This window comes from Salvelinus namaycush, chromosome 29 (assembly GCF_016432855.1).
Source record: "Salvelinus namaycush isolate Seneca chromosome 29, SaNama_1.0, whole genome shotgun sequence".
Lineage (NCBI taxonomy): Eukaryota > Metazoa > Chordata > Actinopteri > Salmoniformes > Salmonidae > Salvelinus > Salvelinus namaycush.
In genome coordinates this window covers 29942772-29962244 of record NC_052335.1, presented here as the reverse complement: position 1 = coordinate 29962244, position 19473 = coordinate 29942772, and the positions used below count along the sequence as shown (strand labels likewise).

The 19473-nt window shown below is 40.0% G+C and overlaps 1 long non-coding RNA gene across 1 annotated transcript; it reads left to right on the top strand.

Moving 5' to 3' along the window:
- The first annotated feature begins 1261 nt into the window (after positions 1–1261).
- On the top strand, positions 1262–2759 carry LOC120024554. The gene is made up of 4 exons (XR_005472871.1): positions 1262–1329; positions 1471–1839; positions 2000–2091; positions 2183–2759. It is a non-coding gene; the product is annotated as an uncharacterized LOC120024554 (long non-coding RNA).
- The last annotated feature ends 16714 nt before the right edge of the window (positions 2760–19473 follow it).

Sequence of the window (19473 nt, the reverse complement as noted above, 5' to 3'; positions counted from 1 at the left end):
GGTTGATGATATTACTAGTTTATCTAGCATGTCCTGCGTTTCATATAATCGATGCGGTGCGCATTCGCGAAAAAGGACTGTTGTTGCTCCAACGTGTACCTAACCATAAACATCAATGCCTTTCTTAAAATCAATACACAGAAGTATATATTTTTAAACCTGCATATTTAGCTAAAAGAAATCCAGGTTAGCAGGCAATATTAAGGGTATATGCAACAGTTTGGGAATATTGAAGACTCATGTTAAAAGGAACCACCAGCTTTCATATGTTCTCATGTTCTGAGCAAGGAACTTAAACGTTAGCTTTCTTAAATGGCACATATTGCACTTTTACTTTCTTCTCCAACACTTTGTTTTTGCATTATTTAAACCAAATTGAACATGTTTCATTATGTATTTGAGGCTAAATTGATTTTAAGTTAAAATACGTGTTCATTCAGTATTGTTGTAATTGTCATTATTACAAATAAAATAAAAAAAATCGTCCGATTAATCGGTATCGGCTTTTTTGATCCTCCAATAATCGGTATCGGTATCAGCGTTGAAAAATCATAGTCGGTCGACCTCTACCGTGAAGCATGGAGGAGTAGGTGTGATGGTGTGGGGAAGCTTTGCTGTTGACACTGTGATTTATTTAGAAGTCAAGGCACACTTAACCAGGATGGCTACTACAGCATTCTGCAGCGATACGCCATCCCATCTGGTTTGCGCTTAGTGGGACTATCATTTGTTTTTTAACAGGCCAATGATCCCAACACACCTCCAGGCTGTGTAAGGGCTATTTGACCAAGAAGGAGAGTGATGGAGTGCTGCATCAGATGACCTGGCCTCCACAATCACCCGACCTCTACCCGTTTCAGATGGTTGGACCGCAGAGTGAAGGAAAAGCAGCCAACAAGTGCTCAGCATATGTGGGAACTCCTTCAAGACTGTTGGCAAATCATTCCAGGTGAAGCTGGTTGAGAGAATGCCAAGAGTGTGCAAAGCTGTCATCAAGGCAAAGGGTGGAAACTTTGAATAATCTGTTTAACACTTTTTTGGTTACTAAATATGTGTTATTTCATAGCTTTGATGTCTTCACTATTATTCTACAAGGTAGAAAATAGTAAAAAGAATGGAAAATGAGTAGGTGTCCAAACTTTTGACTGGTACTGTATATCTGTCAGAGTGGATTCTCATCTCTTCACCAAATAAACACAGTTATACTAAAGTTATACTTAAGTTGCGTTGATGAAGAAATATAACACAATTTTTATTTAATAGTTTCCTGTACCTTTACCCATCCTCCTGCAGTATCCATGCTCCTGCACCTATCATCACAAGATACAGGTACAGTATGCTAGAATGCCAAACAAATACCATGCCAACCATAACTTTTTTTTTAATACAGCCAAGCTATTCTTTTCATGAGTTCTGTCATGTATTTTTTTAAATCTTAAAAAAAAATCTCCACTAAACTCTTTGATGCAGGACCTACAGGAGCTGATGAGGAGTTTCACTGGGCCATATTGTCACGTAACCCCAAAGGTGACTTGGGCAGAGAGGCAGGCCTTGTGTGCACAAAAGTGGGGGGAAAGAGAGAGGCAATGGTGGACAGCATGTTCTCTGCTGAAGGTACTGTGTTGGGCCGGTGTCAGTATTGCAACAGTGAGGATGCTGTTGTGCAGTGCAGAGATTGACTGCCGAGGCATCTTCTCTGTGCCGCATGTGACATAGCCACTCATAGCACCAAGGTTTTGCACAACAGGGAGACTCTGTTTGAAGGGTTTTATCACCCCTTATCCCCAACCACCGTAATTCATCAGGATGATGACGGGTCCCTTACCTTCCAGGAGCAAGGTGTGTTTATTGTTTTGGTGTTTCAAATTAAATCTGATAGCACCTCCTGCAATACCAACATTTTAGTCATGCTGCACAATTTTCAATGCATCAGTATTTACAGTCCAAATATATAGAACAATTTGTTTGTCATTCTTTGTTGTCACATTTTGGTTTCTAGTTTGTCTTTTGCCCATGGCTGTGTCACAGCTGTGTGGTTGGTCCCCCAGCGCCCCGACAGTGACAAGGAGGTCATCCTGATTGGAAAAAATGGTAAGTATGTGATTTTTAAAGACTTTACTTCTAGTCACATGTTTTTTAAAGAATGTAATGAATTACTTCTCAATAATTACTCCTGACTCAGGGTGCTACAACCTGTCCCTTCCTGATCTGAACTGCTCCAGATGTCTGAGACATTGGAGAGTGGGGCTGGACGAACTTGTAAAGAGTGTCTACTGGCCAGCCACCGTGACTCACCAGACGATCTACAAAGTGTACCTATTCAAGTCAGTGGCCCCAGGATGCTCCCGTCAAGCCTTTGTGGGAATTTTTGATGGAACAACAAAGCACTTTGGCAGGGTAAGTGTGTATATACTAATCAAATGATAATTTTAATTAATTAGTGGTTAATATTTGTCCCAAATATAAAAATTGCCCCTTACTTATACCTCTGTATGTTTTGCATGTTAATAGAGTGGAAAGATATGTGGCTACACATTCTAGAAAGCACTTACTGGCGGTTTGAAATAGACAAGCTTTGCGGAAGCGATCTCCTCCATTGTCCTGCCTGCTCACAGGAGATGCATGCTATATCAGTAGATGGGAATCGGAAGCAATACCGCTTCTGGAAAGCTTCTTGTTTTATACTACCTTCTTATGTGTTTGATGTTTTGTTCAGAGTATAATTATACCTTCTTAAAGTGCATGCTGGTCTTTTTGTTATGAAGTATATGTTTGTGATGTTATATTGCAGTTGGTATTCTTTTTAGAAGAACATTAAATTGTCAACTAGAAGGTCATTTTCAAATAAGAAAAATTATGGGACAGTGCTTTGTCTTTTTGCTTTATCCAAATCCCTCTGAGACACACACGGTCAGATGTCTGGGATTTGAACCAGCAACCCACCTCTCTAGGCTACTTGCCACACCTTGACGGTTTGATGTATAATTTTGTGATGTAATCTTGCAGTCTGACTCTCTATGTAGTGTTGAGGAGGGCTTCTATGATGGTGTCTTCCTGGCGAAAGACAATGTGTCATCCTTCATCAAACATGTCCATACAAAGACCAATCATGTAATTATTCTCACAGTTTCTATAACACAATGTCACCCAGTTTAGAACGTGTTTCTTTTAAGTTAATCTCTACACTTCACTGTAATTTTAATGTTGTAGATGCCAGGCAAAGGAGTGTGTGTCACGTCAGAGTGGACAGCGGCCAAAGAGACATCAGGAAAATCATCTTCCAAAGTAGATGAGGGGCTTGAGACAGCAGTTTGCCAACACGGTGTGCTCCTCAAGGCCCTCAACGTACAGAGGTGAGATATATGCCTAAGCAATGTACTTGCAGAAGGATCTGTCTTTTGCTGGCATGGTAGTCTTTTTCTGCTGCGATGTTACATGCAAATACTGGCCATATTTGCATGTTTTTTTTTATCTTACACAACTGTAATTGCAATCTTTATGTTGATTGGTTAGCACACAGTAGTAATTTATTAGAATAGCTGACTGAAGATGTTTTTCCAACAGTACAGGACAGACATTATCACACTACTGGCAAGGGGCTGGAACAACAGGAAGTTCACCAACATGGACCGCATGTTGGCAAAAAGATACAGTACCAAGTTTGGACACACCTACTCATTCAAGAGTTTTCTTTATTTTGACTATTTTCTACATTGTAGAATAATATTTTCTACGTTGTAGAATAATGAAGACATTTAAACTATGAAATAACATATGGAATCATGTAGTAACCAAAAAAAGTGTTAAACAAATCAAAATATATTTTAGATTCATCAAAGTAGCCACCCTTTGCCTTGATTAAGGTTTAGCACACTCTTGCATTCTCTCAACCAGCTTCATGAGGAATGCTTTTCCAACAGTCTTGAAGGAGTTCCCACATATGCTGAGCACTTGTTGGCTGCTTGTTCTTCACTCTGCGGTCCAACTCATCCCAAACCATCTCAATTGGGTTGAGGTTGGGTGATTGTGGAGGCCAGGACCTCTGATGCAGCACTCCATCACTCGCCTTCTTACACAGCCTGGATGTGTGTTGTGTCATTGTCCTGTTGAAAAACAAATGATAGTCCTACTAAGCGCAAACCAGATGGGATGGCGTATCGGTGCAGAATGCTGTGGTAGCTATGCTGTGTAAGTGTACCTTGAATTCTAATTAAATCACCAATTCACCAACACCAATTCTGGTTGAAAGAATGCCAAGATTGTGCAAAGCTGTCATCAAAATCAAATGTATTTATATAGCCCTTCTTACATCAGCTGATATATCAAAGTGCTGTACAGAAACCCAGCCTAAAACCCCAAACAGCAAGCAATGCAGGTGTAGAAGCACGGTGGCTAGGAAAAACTCCCTAGAAAGGCCAAAACCTAGGAAGAAACCTAGAGAGGAACCAGGCTATGAGGGGTGGCCAGTTCTCTTCTGGCTGTGCCGGGTGGAGATTATAACAGAACATGGCCAAGATGTTCAAATGTTCATAAATGACCAGCATGGTCAAATAATAATAATCACAGTAGTTGTCGAGGGTGCAACAAGTCAGCACCTCAGGAGTAAATGTCAGTTGGCTTTTCATAGCCGATTATTGAGAGTATCTCTACCACTCCTGCTGTCTCTAGAGAGTTGAAAACAGCAGGTCTGGGACAGGTAGCACGTCCGGTGAACAGGTCAGGGTTCCATAGCCACAGGCAGAACAGTTGAAACTGGAGCAGCAGCACGGCCAGGTGGACTGGGGGCAGCAAGGAGTCATCATGCCAGGTAGTCCTGAGGCATGGTCCTAGGGCTCAGGTCCCCCGAGAGAGAGAGAGAAAGAAAGAAAGAGAGAAAGAGAGAATTAGAGAGAGCATACTTAAATTCACACAGGACACCGGATAAGACAGGAGAAATACTCCAGATATAACAGACTGACCCTAGCCCCCCGACACATGAACTACTGCAGCATAAATACTGGAGGCTGAGACAGGAGGGGTCAGGAGACACTGTGGCCTCATCCGATGATACCCCCGGACAGGGCCAAACAGGCAGGATATAACCCCACCCACTTTGCCAAAGCACAGCCCCCACACCACTAGAGGGATATCTTCAACCACAAACTTACAATCCTGAAACAAGGCCGAGTATAGCCCACAAAGATGTCCGCCACGGCACAACCCAAGGGGGGCGCCAACCCAGAGAGGAAGACCACGTCAGCGACTCAACCCACTCAAGTGACGCACCCCTCCTAGGGACGGCATGGAAGAGCACCAGTAAGCCAGTGACTCAGTCCCTGTAATAGGGTTAGAGGCAGAGAATCCCAGTGGAGAGAGGGGAACAGGCCAGGCAGAGACAGCAAGGGCGGTTCGTTGCTCCAGAGCCTTTCCATTCACCTTCACACTCCTGGGCCAGACTACACTCAATCATATGACCTACTGAAGAGATGAGTCTTCAATAAAGACTTAAAGGTTGAGACCGAGTCTGCGTCTCTCACATGGGTAGGTAGACCATTCCATAAAAATGGAGCTCTATAGGAAAAAGCCCTGCCTCCAGCTGTTTGCTTAGAAATTCTAGGGACAATTAGGAGGCCTGCATCTTGTGACCGTAGCATACGTGTAGGTATGTACGGCAGGAACAAAATCGGAAAGATAGGTAGGAGCAAACCCATGTAATGCTTTGTAGGTTAGCAGTAAAATCTTGAAATCAGCCCTTGTCTTAACAGGAAGCCAGTGTAGGGAGGCTAGCACTGGAGTAATATGATAATTTTTTTTGCTTCTAGTCAGGATTCTAGCAGCCTTATTTAGCACGAACTGAAGTTTATTTAGTGCTTTATCCGGGTAGCCGGAAAGTAGAGCATTGCAGTAGTCTAACCTAGAAGTAACAAAAGCATGGATTAATTTTTCTGCATCATTTTTGGACAGAAAGTTTCTGAATTTTGCAATGTTACGTAGATGGAAAAAAGCTGTCCTTGAAACAGTCTTGATATGTTCGTCAAAAGAGAGATCAGGGTCCAGAGTAACGCCGAGGTCCTTCACAGTTTTATTTGAGACGACTGTACAACCATCAAGATTAATTGTCAGATTCAACAGAAGATCTCTTTGTTTCTTGGGACCTAGAACAAGCATCTATGTTTTGTCCGAGTTTAAAAGTAGAAAGTTTGCAGCCATCCACTTCCTTATGTCTGAAACACAGGATTCTAGCAAGGGCAATTTTGGGGCTTCACCATGTTTCATTGAAATGTACAGCTGTGTGTCATCCGCATAGCAGTGAAGTTAACATTATTTTTTCGAATGACATCCCCAAGAGGTAAAATATATAGTGAAAACAATAGTGGTCCTAAAATGGGAACCTTGAGGAACATCGAAATGTACAGTTGATTTGTCAGAGGACAAACCATTCACAGAGACAAATTGATATCTTTCCGATAGATAAGATCTAAACCATCAAGGCAAAGGGTGGCTACTTTGAAGAATCTCAAATATAAAATGTATTTTGATTTGTTTAACACTTTTTTGGTTACTACGTGATTCCATATGTGTTATTTCATAGTTTTGATGTCGTCACTATAATTCTACAATGTAGAAAATAGTAAAAATAAAGAAAAACCCTTGAATGAGTAGGTGTGTCCAAACTTTTGACTGGTACTGTATATTCACATGTGCGCCGCACACACAGCCTATTTACAGCGGAATATTATCAAGAGCGCGCAGTTCTCAACTGGTTGTTGCATGGAGCAGCTCACAGAAGAATGACCACTGTTGTAAAGTGACAAACACAGTAGCTTTATGACTCTAAAACCTAATTAACCTAATAATTAAATGTAACATATTTGAACCAAAATGTATATTCTATTTTAATCTATCAGGCAGGTGGAGTTGACAGTTTATGGTTGTGACCATGGTGATTCCAATATTGTTTGTTTAAATCTATCAAAAGTAGAGAACTTTACAGACCATGAGTGTTCTTGTTGCACTACATGTTATGAGGACATGAATAAGGGGTCCTTATGGTATAGCTGGCCCTGCTCATTCCTAATTAATTCAGGATTTTAGACAAATATGACAGAGTAAACCAAATCTCCGGACACAGCTTTTAGGAAGGAATCTCCGTACATATCTTTTAGTTTTGAGATAAATATTCACACGGGGCTATTGCAAGTAACTACATACTATCAATTTTCAGTTAATATAAATTTTTGCCAGTTTTTAGATTAGTATTTTTTGGGGTTGAGTTTGAAATGGGGATCTTTTGCTTTTAACATGGAAATGAATAATATTGAAAGTATTTCTAAAATTCCCTAAACAAATATTTCCCGCTAAATCTACATTTAAGTCAAATAATAACAAAAAAATGTTTTTCCAACTATAAAAATAAAGTTTCCCTGCCAGACAAGGACTGTCCCGACTTTCAAAAATCCCTATGCTAATATCCTTCTATCCTACACATTTTGCCATGAGACTGACATAAAAAAAAATATGTTTTAAAGCTAATTTCCTGTAATAAAAATAAACAAATAATGGCTTATGTGTTAATTTTCTAGCTATCATATGCTTATGACGGGTTCATATGGTTTACGCCTTGCGGAGGCTGCGTGGTATGCTACGCCAGTAAAGTAATATAACCATGAATAACGTTCAATACATGCACAACATATTTCTTTCTGCAACAGTTTCAGCCTTTCACATCACTGTTGCAATCAAAACTTTACAAAAGGTCAAAGTAAACTGGAGTCTCCTCTTCTGGGGGTTAACAAAATGAATGCTTTTGATGTACAATGCACAACATGTTTAATCCATGGTGTAATCTCACTGTCACAAATAATCAAAGTCATTCTGCAAATGCTCACATCACATTATTACCTAGCTCTTGTTGACCCATGGGGCCATATCTACCCAGCCTAGCATGACAGACAGTACAATGTGGGCTAATCATCCAATGCACTAGGCCAAAGGGTTTACATTTGTTTTTTCATTGATTGATAGTGGAAGTATAAATTGCTAGTAAATCTTTTTCAATATAGGAGTTATTATTAGGCAAATTTCATGCAACCCATTCAAAAGTGTCCAAAGCAAAGACGAACCCAGGAAGGTGCAAGAAGAACAACAGGGCAAAAGAAGAGAAGGCCAAGAACTCCTATCCCATCTTGCATTGCAATCACGCTGTGTGTGCTTCGCAACAAGAAGTACAGCTGTAGGGAATTGTAGTCCTTTAGAACAAGGTTTCTCCTGATTCAAATAATCAGAGCTTGATGATGAGTTGGTTATTCGAATCAGCTGTGTAGTGCTCGGGCAAAAACCAAGACGTGCACGGGGGGGCTGAGATTGGGGAACCCTGCTTTAGAAAATAGTTGCAGAGGACCGTGAGACTGTTCTCTGCCAACAAATAAAAGGCTTTATGCGTCATTGTAAGTCTCCAATCAAACAAATCAAAGGTTTGCAATCCAATGCTACTCTGGTCCAACTGCCCATAATTCATGATTATGAAAAATATGTGGAGATAAATTGTCATTACTTGTAATACATTTTAGCATAATTTCAGAGAAACATTAAAATGCTTTCAGTGGTGGATCCGGACCTGGGCCCAGTTTACTGCAGTTTCCAGTGAGTGCAGCGGTACACAGGGCTTGTTCGACAGTGCAGTGACTGACTGATCTACAAATCACCTTGCATCATAAATAACTACTCATTAGTATTTGTAGATCAGCCAGTCACCATTTACCCACAATGCATCATGGATTTGATGCTCTCAAACATGGCCACAGACTCCCTCATTGGCTGCATATACAATCACAACAGATCTTTTCACATCAGCTCTTATTTTGTTCTTTCGATGTGGTGGGATCTTTCTGTGTTGGTTTAAATGAAGTTTGCGGGAAATGTCGGTGGAAACGGCTTTATGCGCAAATATTGATACAATAACCATCATATCGAAGTAAACTTGGATTCACTCGTTGATATGGTGTGTGGTCCTCCCACTATATTAGGCTACAGATGAAATAAAATAAACTTTCACGAGCTTCACATGTGAAAGTGCACGGTGATGAGTTTGATGCTAATTTCCAATAAGTATCGAGGGTCTTATTATGGTGACATGATGATCGATGCTCGACTGCCGTTTGACAAATAAAAATATTCTCGCTCTTATCCATAATAATCTCCTGTAGACTGGCCTACCAGCACAGCCTACAGTACCAACACTAGAGCGCACGTGACAACACCAGAGTAGGCACAGTTGCTATTTAACGCAACAGTTTTTGTGACACAACTGTCGGTAGGCTCGAAAATGTAATGGAAACACATTGAACTTTATGGTTTTTAATTAGGGACATGAAAACTTAAGCAAATTACAAATTACATTGTGTGTGTACCACGTCATCAAGCACTGATTTATATCTGCAACAAGTCTGTTTGCTGGCAACACCACTGGTGGAAAAGTGTGCATATTTTCTTCACGCTTTAGAGTATATGCATGCAAATCTGTTGTCAGTTGTATTGAAACCTTGCTAGTGTCACATATTTAATTTCACTGAGCTGTCATCTTAAACCTTACCTACCACCACAAACTGTGCAGCACACATGAAATTAATGTCTTGGTCATCATCAATGGAAAGCCCTGTCAAATGAGACCAAGATAAGGAAGAAGCATGTTTTTGCATAAGGCTGTGGTCTCAGTGATTTACATGATTGAGCAAAATCTCCAAACAGTGAATGAACGGTCAATGAGAAAAACAACATCAATGCTTTATTTTAGCCACTTAAAAAGAGTTAACTGCCTACATCTGCATTTCTTTGAAATCGTCTATGTACGTACGTAGCCACAAGAAGTACCCCCTGATGAAAAAAGTATAATAAAAATAATACTTGTGTATGTATCTAGAGAGAACAGGAAGATACTGGAGATACCAGACTGACAGTCGCAGCATTATATCCTGTGTGGGATGTATTCTAGGTCAATTTAAAGGCTTCAAAATTATGCTAGTGTACCTTTTTTACGTTTTTTTTGCTTGGACTAAAGTCTAATTCCTAAGCAGTCAGGCATTAATTATGCAGTACATGCAATTACAGCAAGGACACATGAGGGCGCTCTTACTATGTGTTGGACTAGGGATCAAGAGACTTCTGAGCTGGCTTGATTATTAAAAATCTAGTTTTTTGAAAAAGTGAAATCATTCTCATGTGCTTCCTTTTCCCACTGCATTTCATTTTAGATTATTATCCTGCTGCTCTCAGATCACCATTCTGCGGATAGTAACACTAGATTAGATAAAGCACAAAATAATAGGTAGAGATATTTTAATAATATCTTTATCTGAATTTAAAGACATACAACTACATTTGAAAAAAGGAAATTTATATGAATTGGAAAATGAATTAGCCTAGGTGGAAGAGTCTTGACTTTTGAATTCCTAATAATCATTCTCAATATTTTTGTATTCTAAACTGTAAACATAGCTGCGGGAAGTAGGGGTGCTGAGGGTGCATTTTCATAAAAGTAGTGCATTGGGCCTTTACTAGTCCTGTATTAGCAGACCAATATAGACATCTGTAGCATGGGCAAAAACATTTCCTTTGCCAAACAAAAGGTAGTTGTATAATTAAGAACAGTACCTTGCAGGATTCAATAGCTGGAATTGTAAGTTGTTTCCCTGTCCCTTTCTCTGCGATCATCATTCTAATGGAATCCAGAAAGAACAAAACCCAGTCCTCAAACATTTACATCAAAAGGTGCAAAGTTATGGGCAAAGACACAAAATATCTGCATCAAATTGAATATTTTTCTTGATCAAATAACATAGAAAACAACCACATTTTGTGCAGTATTAATTTACCATCCTTACAAACCACTGAATCTAAAAATGTACATTACTGTATTGTATATAGGCTGGTCATCTAGGTTTGTGCCTGTAGACTTTCCATCACCATGAAGAAAAACAATTGCACAATACAGTAATTGAGTACATTGAGACATCAAGTGGTTTGTGACGATGTACTGTGATAGTAGAGTATGGTCCTTGCAATGCTAGGGTTGTGGGTTCAATTCCCACAGGGGACCAGTACAAAAAAGTATGAAAATGTATGCACTCACTACTGTAAGTGTAACGGCTTTCTTCCTGGGATGAAGGAGAGGACCAAAATGCAGCGCAGTTAGTGTTCAACATGTTTAATAAACAATAAACGATGAACATTAACAAATAACAAAATAATAAACGTGAAAGCCGAGACAGTCCTATCTGGTGCAGACCACAAACACAGAGACAGGAAACAACCACCCACAATCCCCAACACAAAACAAGCCACCTATATATGATTCTCAATCAGGGACAACGATTGACAGCTGTCTCTGATTGAGAACCATATTAGGCTGAACATAGAAACAGACGAACTAGACACACAACATAGAATTCCCACCCAGCTCACGTCCTGACCAACACTAAACAAGCAAAACACATAAGAACTCTGGTCAGGACGTTACAGTAAGTTGCTCTGGATAGGAGTGTATATTCAAATGTAAAAGGAATGAACAGACCATTTCAGTTTTCACATAGAAAAAAGTTGCATTTGCAAAGTATTTCAAGAAACTGGAAAACATATCAAGCAAGTATTTTTATTTTCCACAAATATTATCAGATTAACTGTTTTGTACAGATAATTATCAGACTCAAGTTACAAATGCTGTTAAATGTAATGTATTGTTTTGTATGTATCTTTTTGATCCCATACGACTAGTGAAATATAACCAACAACAAATATATAGCTTATTAAATGTGTAATAAATATATTGTTTTTTTTTAAAGAAAAAAAAGCAACAAAACAAGAGATGATGCAAAACAAATGTCTGTAACTCATGAAAGAGTAAATAAATGGTTTTAAAGCTGATCTTGTTAAAAATAAAACATTTAAAAAAGCACGAGCATGCTACCTAGAAACTAGCATACTACATGGAAAATAATTGCCCAGGCCTGTTCTATGGAGGTCCACATTAGAATATATTTTTGCCATTGCGGGCCAGAATCATATTACAAGATTATATATAATGTGTATGACTGTTGACAGATATATCTACTGTAAATCACGTCCAGATATGCTACTCGTTATACTTTTTTAACATGCACAGAAATAAAACCACATCCATGTTCTCCTTTTGGTAGGTATTTTCATTATTAAACATGCAATGAACTACACGGAGGGAAAAGTACACTGTGCATTCAGCACCACTGACATAACTCTTGTTAACGGGTGTGCACAAAAACACAAGAAAGAGAGAGAGCTCAACATTACATTTAAACTACTCAAATCAGTGTGAGGAGTGAAGTCTCTGATGGGCATTGACTAGAGCAGTGAAGTAAGGTATAGTTTCTGACTAGAGCAGTGAAATCCGGTACAGTTTGACGCTATGCGCAGGATTGCTGAGAGGTGAGAGTCAGTAAGAGATGATCTGTGCCTTGACTTGTTATATTTCATCACTGAAAATGTCTGTTCCTATACATAGGTTGACCCAAATAGTACAAACCTCTTCTGAGCATGACTCCTAATCTTTGGAAAGTTTTGTTCATCGAGATCTGCATAGAACCTCGTCAGTGACATTGTATTGAATAGTTCTCCAATCACTGCATCAGATTGAAGATCGATAAGCTCAAATTGCAGGTCAGTGGGAGCGTTATCCACATTGAAGGTGAAAGGAGAGGAAACTAAGAGCATGTCATTTTCCAACACTTTGAAATCCTCAAAACGACGAGAAAACTCACCTTTTAAAGCACGCAGCAGCGATGTATACTTCTCCTGCTGGTCATCTGATAGGGAACAGACTAGTAGTGTCGGAAGGTGAGATTGTTGGCTTCTACTTGACGGGTCAGGGGGAGTCATTTTCCCTTGAAGGCTTTGACAAGGCTGTACAATCAGGTGTGCAAAAAGGCCCTTCCCTTGTAGTTTGGAATTCAGTTCATTCACAAGGGCCATGAAGTCCAAGGTGAAGGCAAAAATCAGCCAACCATTCTTTATCTTGCAGTTGAGAGAAATCCACATATTTTCCATTAATTTGCAAAAACTCAACAATCTCCGACTTCAGGTCCCACACCCTTTTAAGCGCCTTCCCCAAACTCAGCCATCTCACGTTTGTATGGTAGGGGAGATCTGCATAACCCGAATCTGTCTCTTCCAACAGTGAGACAAACTACCTGTGGTTTAAAGATTTAGCTCTTATTTTATTTTTTAATTTTTTATTTCACCTTTATTTAACCAGGTAGGCTAGTTGAGAGAAAGTTCTCATTTGCAACTGCGACCTGGCCAAGATAAAGCATAGCAATTCGACACATACAACAAAGAGTTACACATGAAAAAAATAAAAAAATAAACAGTCAATAATACAGTAGAAAAAAAGAAAACAAAAAGTCTATATACAGTGAGTGCAAATGAGGTAAGATAAGGGAGTTAATTAAGGCAATAAATAGGCCATGGTGGTGAAGAAATTACAATATAGCAATTAAACACTGGAATTGTAGATGTGCAGAAGATGAATGTGCAAGTAGAGATACTGAGGTGCAAAGGAGCAAGATAAATAAATAAATAAATACAGTATGGGGATGAGGTAGATAGATGGGCTGTTTACAGATGGGCTATGTACAGGTGCAGTGATCTGTGAGCTGCTCTGACAGCTGGTGCTTAAAGCTAGTGAGGGAGATATGAGTTTACCACTTTAAAGTTTACCACTTTAGTGACTGTATCCACAACATGGCTCATTTTCAGAACACATTTACAGAGCCACTCCTGATGAATAATGCAATGCAGGAAAATGCTTTTTCTGATCTGGGTTCAACTCAACTACTTGATCTTTTTCAAAAGGCCAAAGTTTTTTCCTGTTAAGTTTGGGCACCCATCAGTGGTCACACTGGATAACTATTCAAAACTCAGTCCCAGCTTTGCCAAACACTTATTAACCTCCTCCAATAAATATTTCCCTGTGGTTGTGCTCTACATTGACAGTGAAGTCAGCTCTTCTGTCATTTCAACGTCTGGGGTTATGCCTGGTAAGAATATCAACAACTGTGCCGGGTCACGTGCATCACTGCTCTCATCCAAGACCATGGAGAAATAGGTGAAATCCTTTACCTTGTCTTTCAACTGTTGTTCAATATTCTCTCCGATGTCCTCAACACGCCATGTCACTGTTCGTCTTGACAGGGAAACATTTTCAAACAGCTCTTTCTTGTCGGGGCAAAGTATTGCTGCAGAGTCAATTACATTCTTTAATGAATTCGCCCTCAGCGAATGGCTTGCTATGTTCAGTAATTTTGTAGGACAGTACATAGCTAGCTCTCGCAATTCCGTCGTTTGCTGCTGAATGCAGTTTGTGAAAAGTCCTTGCTGCTTTTGCAACTGAGAAAGCATCTCTTTCGATGCACTTGCCCTCTGCTCAGAAGAATATTCCTATATTTTTTTCTGCATGATTCGTCTGGAAGTATCGGGACAAGTTGTAGTCTTTCAAGACAGCTTTCCCTGATATCTCAATAAAGAAATATTTCGATGTCCACTCTTGCTGGAACACCCTACATTCATTGTCTACTTTCCTTTGAAATCTTTGAAAAACAAATTTTTGCGCAATTTCTAGCTAGCTACAATTTGTAGCTGTGACGTGTGTGTCAGTCACTTTCTGTCCTTGTGCAGTTATTTATACGTGCCTTCAAAATAAATTTCCCACAAGGGGTGGGAGTTAAATCGTTACACAAAGGCGAGTAAAAAACTTTATTCCAAATTCTTTATGTGATCTGAGCATGATTCCGCGGCCGTATTGAATCAGGTCGCAGGACGCATACGACCCCTGGGCCGGCCTTTACCAAGGCCTGACCTAGAATGAAGCAATGTACCCAGCTAGCACTTTTGGTTTCTTGGTAGTTGTGGGAATGTAATTTGGTTTTTCATCGGATGTGAAAACGAAGCCATACGTTTCTGACCGGTAAAACTTTTTTTTTTTTTTTTTTTTACGTTTTAGGAACCAAAGTGAAATTTTTTCCCGTTCTGGGAAAGTTTTTGTTTTAGGTTGCAGGGAGGATCTGAGAATGTTTTACTCTGGTTCCTTGAAAGTTTTCCTGGGAAGTTTTATTAATGCTCTGATAATGGAAATGATAGGTTATTTGGAGGTTTTTGAACAATTTCCTTCAAATGTTCACTGAATGTTTCAATAAGACTTTTAATAACACAGTTTTTTTGGTTAACTTTTTTGAACTCCAAGCACAGATAGGACACAGAAATTAATTAACCATGCAAACACATGTATTTTTATTGTGACATAGCATCAGTGAGATTCAAACCTATAATCTTCTGTTCTTCATCCATGGAATTTGTCCACTGCACCACCAGGATGGGGTTAGTATGCCATGTTATCTTATGTATACAAAGCTGTTAATTTTTGTCCATTCAAACAGACCCCATTTCTTTTTTTTTTGAAAACTCTGTTTATTAAGTTTTACACACACACAGACAAGACAAAGCAATATAAATAATATACTCAACTAGAAAAAATACAAATAATACATATAAAAAAAATAACTTTAAAGATACCATACTTTAGACAAGTTAAACACACCAGGCAGAAGGCTACAAAAGGTTAAAGGGCAATCTATAGTATAGGGACAGAGCAAACACCTCACCATTGTTCCTGTAAACAGTCAAGGGATGGGGTGGAGAAATGCAACCACTCACAGACAGTCAAGGCCACAGACCAACCATCCACTGGACCAAAAATAAAAAGTTTACAATGCTTTAAAATAAAAAATGAATAATAATAATTTTATGTAGGCGTGAACAGAATTAAAAAATAAAAATAACTGTGAAAAACAAGCTCACACCTTAGTCTCTGCCCGGGCAAGATGAACAAGGCATCCGCAGGTCACAATCAATAAGCACATCAACCTTAATGCCCCCCACCCCCACCCCAGAAAAAAACACAGAGAAATGCTCATCCAACCTCTAAGTCACAGGGGGGTCAAATACAGACTTATTTTGGTTTTAATAGGAATGCCATCAGAGGATGGACTGTTTAAAGTAAGACCGGAATGGAGCCCAAGCCTCATTAAACAGTTTGGGGTTCCCACGTGAATTGAATTTAATTTTTTCTAGTTTCAGAGAGCACAACACATCTCTCACCCAATATTTATAAGATGGGGGAGCTGCCATCTTCCAGTTCTGTAGTATTAGCCGTCTAGCTAAAAGAGTTGTATAAGCAACAGTGTCCGACTGGATTCTTGACAGGGGGGTGCCTATGGGCAGTACTCCAAAAAGGGCTGTAAGGGGAGAGGGATCTATAACAGTGTTATATATATCAGAGAAACATTTAAATATTAATTCCCAGAAACCTGACAGTTTATGACAGCCCCAGAACATATGCAACAGTGTGGCTGGTTCAATTTTACATCTGACACAGGTAGGATAAAAATCAGAGAATATTCTTCCAAGTCTGGCCCCAGACCAGTGGATACGGTGAACCACCTTGAATTGAATGAGGCTGTGTCTAGTGCTAAAAGAGGACGAATGCACCCTGCGCAGCACAGATTCCCAGGTGTCTTCCCCAAGTTCCTCCCCCAAATCCTTTTCCCATCGAGTCTTTAAAGGCACCAAAGAAGGGTTCTGTAAGTCATGAATGATTGCATATACATCTGAAATTGCGCCCCTAGGAAGCTTGTTCAGCTCCAGGATGCTCTCTATAGCTGTATTCACAGGCCTATGGGGAAATTCAGGTGTGTTAGCTCTGACAAAGTTCCTAGTCTGGAGATAGCGGAAAAAGTGGGATTGGGGGAGGTTGAACCTTTCCTGTAGCTGAGCAAAAGAGGCAAATGTATCATCAAAGAATAATTGGGCTAGTGAGGAGAGGCCTAGTGAGTGCCAGATGCCAAAAGCCCCATCATTCAAAGATGGAGGAAATAAAATGTTCTGATTGATTGGACCTGATAGAGAAAAGCCTCGGAGGCCAAAGGCTAAACGGAACTGATTCCAAATTTTAAGAGACTGCTTTACAATTGGGTTGACACACCTTTTGCCTAGGGACACTGGGAGAGACGAGCACAACACAGAAGAAAGTGCAGCAGGTTTACACGATTCAGACTCCATCTGGACCCAGATTGGTCTAGGGCCAGTAGGATCAGTCTGCAGCCAGTACAGAAGGGCTCTGAAATTTGCAGCCCAATAGTATGTCTGAAAATTTGGTAGAGCTAAACCCCCCAATGACTTAGGCTTCTGTAAATGTTTTCTACCAATCCGTGGTACCTTGCCATCCCAAATAAAATGCATGAATGTTTGATCCAGTGAAATAAAAAAAGATTTTGGAATAAAAATGGGTAAACATTGAAATAAATATAGAAATTTGGGCAACACACTCATTTTAATGACATTAATCCTTCCGATAAGAGAAAGAGGTAGCGCATTCCAAAAAGTAAAAGATTGTTTCAAACTGTCTGCTAGAGCAACCAAGTTTTCCTGAAACAGATTTGAATATTTCCTTGTCACTTTAACTCCCAAGTAGGTGAATTGATCCCGGACAATCCTAAACTGAGAACTTGTAAAAGAGCACTTTAAAGCAGCCTTGTTTACAGGAAAAAGCTCACTCTTGCCTAGATTCAGCTTGTACCCTGAGATTGATCCAAACCTTTTAAGAACAGATAAGGCGCGTGGCAATGAGGTATCAGGGTTAGAGATAAACAAAAGGAGGTCATCCGCATATAGCGAGACTTTCTGCTCTGAGCCCGTCCGGATTATTCCTTGAATGGCATCATTAGAGCGTAGTGCAATGGCGAGAGGTTCGATTGCCAAAGCAAACAACAAGGGGGAGAGTGGACAGCCCTGTCTGGATCCGCGGTGCAAGGGAAAATAGTCAGAGGACAAGTTGTTAGTCCGTACCGAAGCCATGGGGGAAAAATAAAGAATCTTTATCCACGCAATGAATTTGGGGCCAAAGCCAAATCTATAAAGGGTAGCTGTTAGGTAATCCCACTCAACGCGGTCAAACGCTTTTTCTGCATCAAGTGAGACCACCACCTCTGGGTCCTCCGACGCAGGGGAGTACAGTATATTCATAAGGCGCCTAATATTGAAAAACAAATGCCTATTTCTCACAAAGCCAGTCTGGTCAGAGTGTATTACTTGATGCAGCGAGCCTTCCATACGGATGGCTAAAAGCTTGGCTAGGATTTTGTAATCACAGTTTAAAAGCGAGATTGGGCGATAGGATCCACATTCCAGGGGGTCTTTGTTTTTCTTTAATAGTAATGAAATTGAAGCCTGATAAAGACTAGGCGGTAGCTTTGAGGTATTAAGGCACTCTGCAAATAGTCGAGACAAGAATGGGCAAAGCAGACCAGAAAACGTCCTGTAAAATTCGGTTGGAAAACCATCCGGACCCGGTGATTTACCACTTTTCATTGCGGACACTGCTGTTGCAATCTCCTCAGGTGTAAATTCTTCTTCTAGACAGTCATGGGTGTCTGTATCAATTGAAGGCATATTCAGGCCATTAAAGAAGGAATCAATCAGCAAAGGGTCTTGAGGGGATTCAGAGGTGTATAGCGCAGAATAAAATTGTTTGAATTGATCATTGATCTCTTTATGTATAACTGTGGTGGCACCAGACGGGGTCCTTATTTGTGGGATTAAACGTGAGGCCTCAGATTTACGGATCTGATGTGCAAGGAGTTTACTGGCCTTGTCGCCTTGTTCATACACTCTGTACCGAGCTCGCAAGAGTAACTGTTCAGCTTGCCTGGTAGAAAGCTCATCAAATTCAGATTGGAGTAGTTGGCGCTCTTTATGCAGATCAGAGGAAGGAACCGTGGCATACTTCTCATCCAATGTGGCTATGGATTCGCTCAGGTCCCGAAGTCGCTGAGAGCGAACTCTGTTTTGGTTGGCTGTATAAGAAATAATTTGGCCACGTAGGTATGCTTTGAGAGACTCCCATATGGTAGAGCAGGACATACCTGGTGTTGAATTAGTTTCTAGGAATAAGGTGATTTCAGAAGAAATGAAATTGACAAACTCCTTATCCGAGAGTAAAATGGGGTTAAGACGCCATTGATAACACATAGGAGGTCGCTGGGGAAACTCTAGTTCAAGCACTAATGGTGAATGGTCAGAAATAACAATACTCTTGTAAGTACACTGCCGAAGGTTAGGCAGAAGTTTTTTGTCCAAAAAGAAGTAATCAATCCGGGAGTATGTTTGATGAACATGAGAATAAAAGGAATACTGTCTATCTGTAGGATGTAGGAAACGCCAGGCCTCAAACATGGCATATTTCTGAAGAAAGGCTTGAATAAGTAGGGCACATTTAGATGGGCCTGTAGTTGTTCGTGAGGACTTGTCAAGAACTGGGGACATTTTGCAGTTGAAATCCCCCCCTAAAATCAACAAATGAGAATCTAAATTGGGTATAGCAGACAAAAAGGAAGAAATGAAACTTGTGTCATC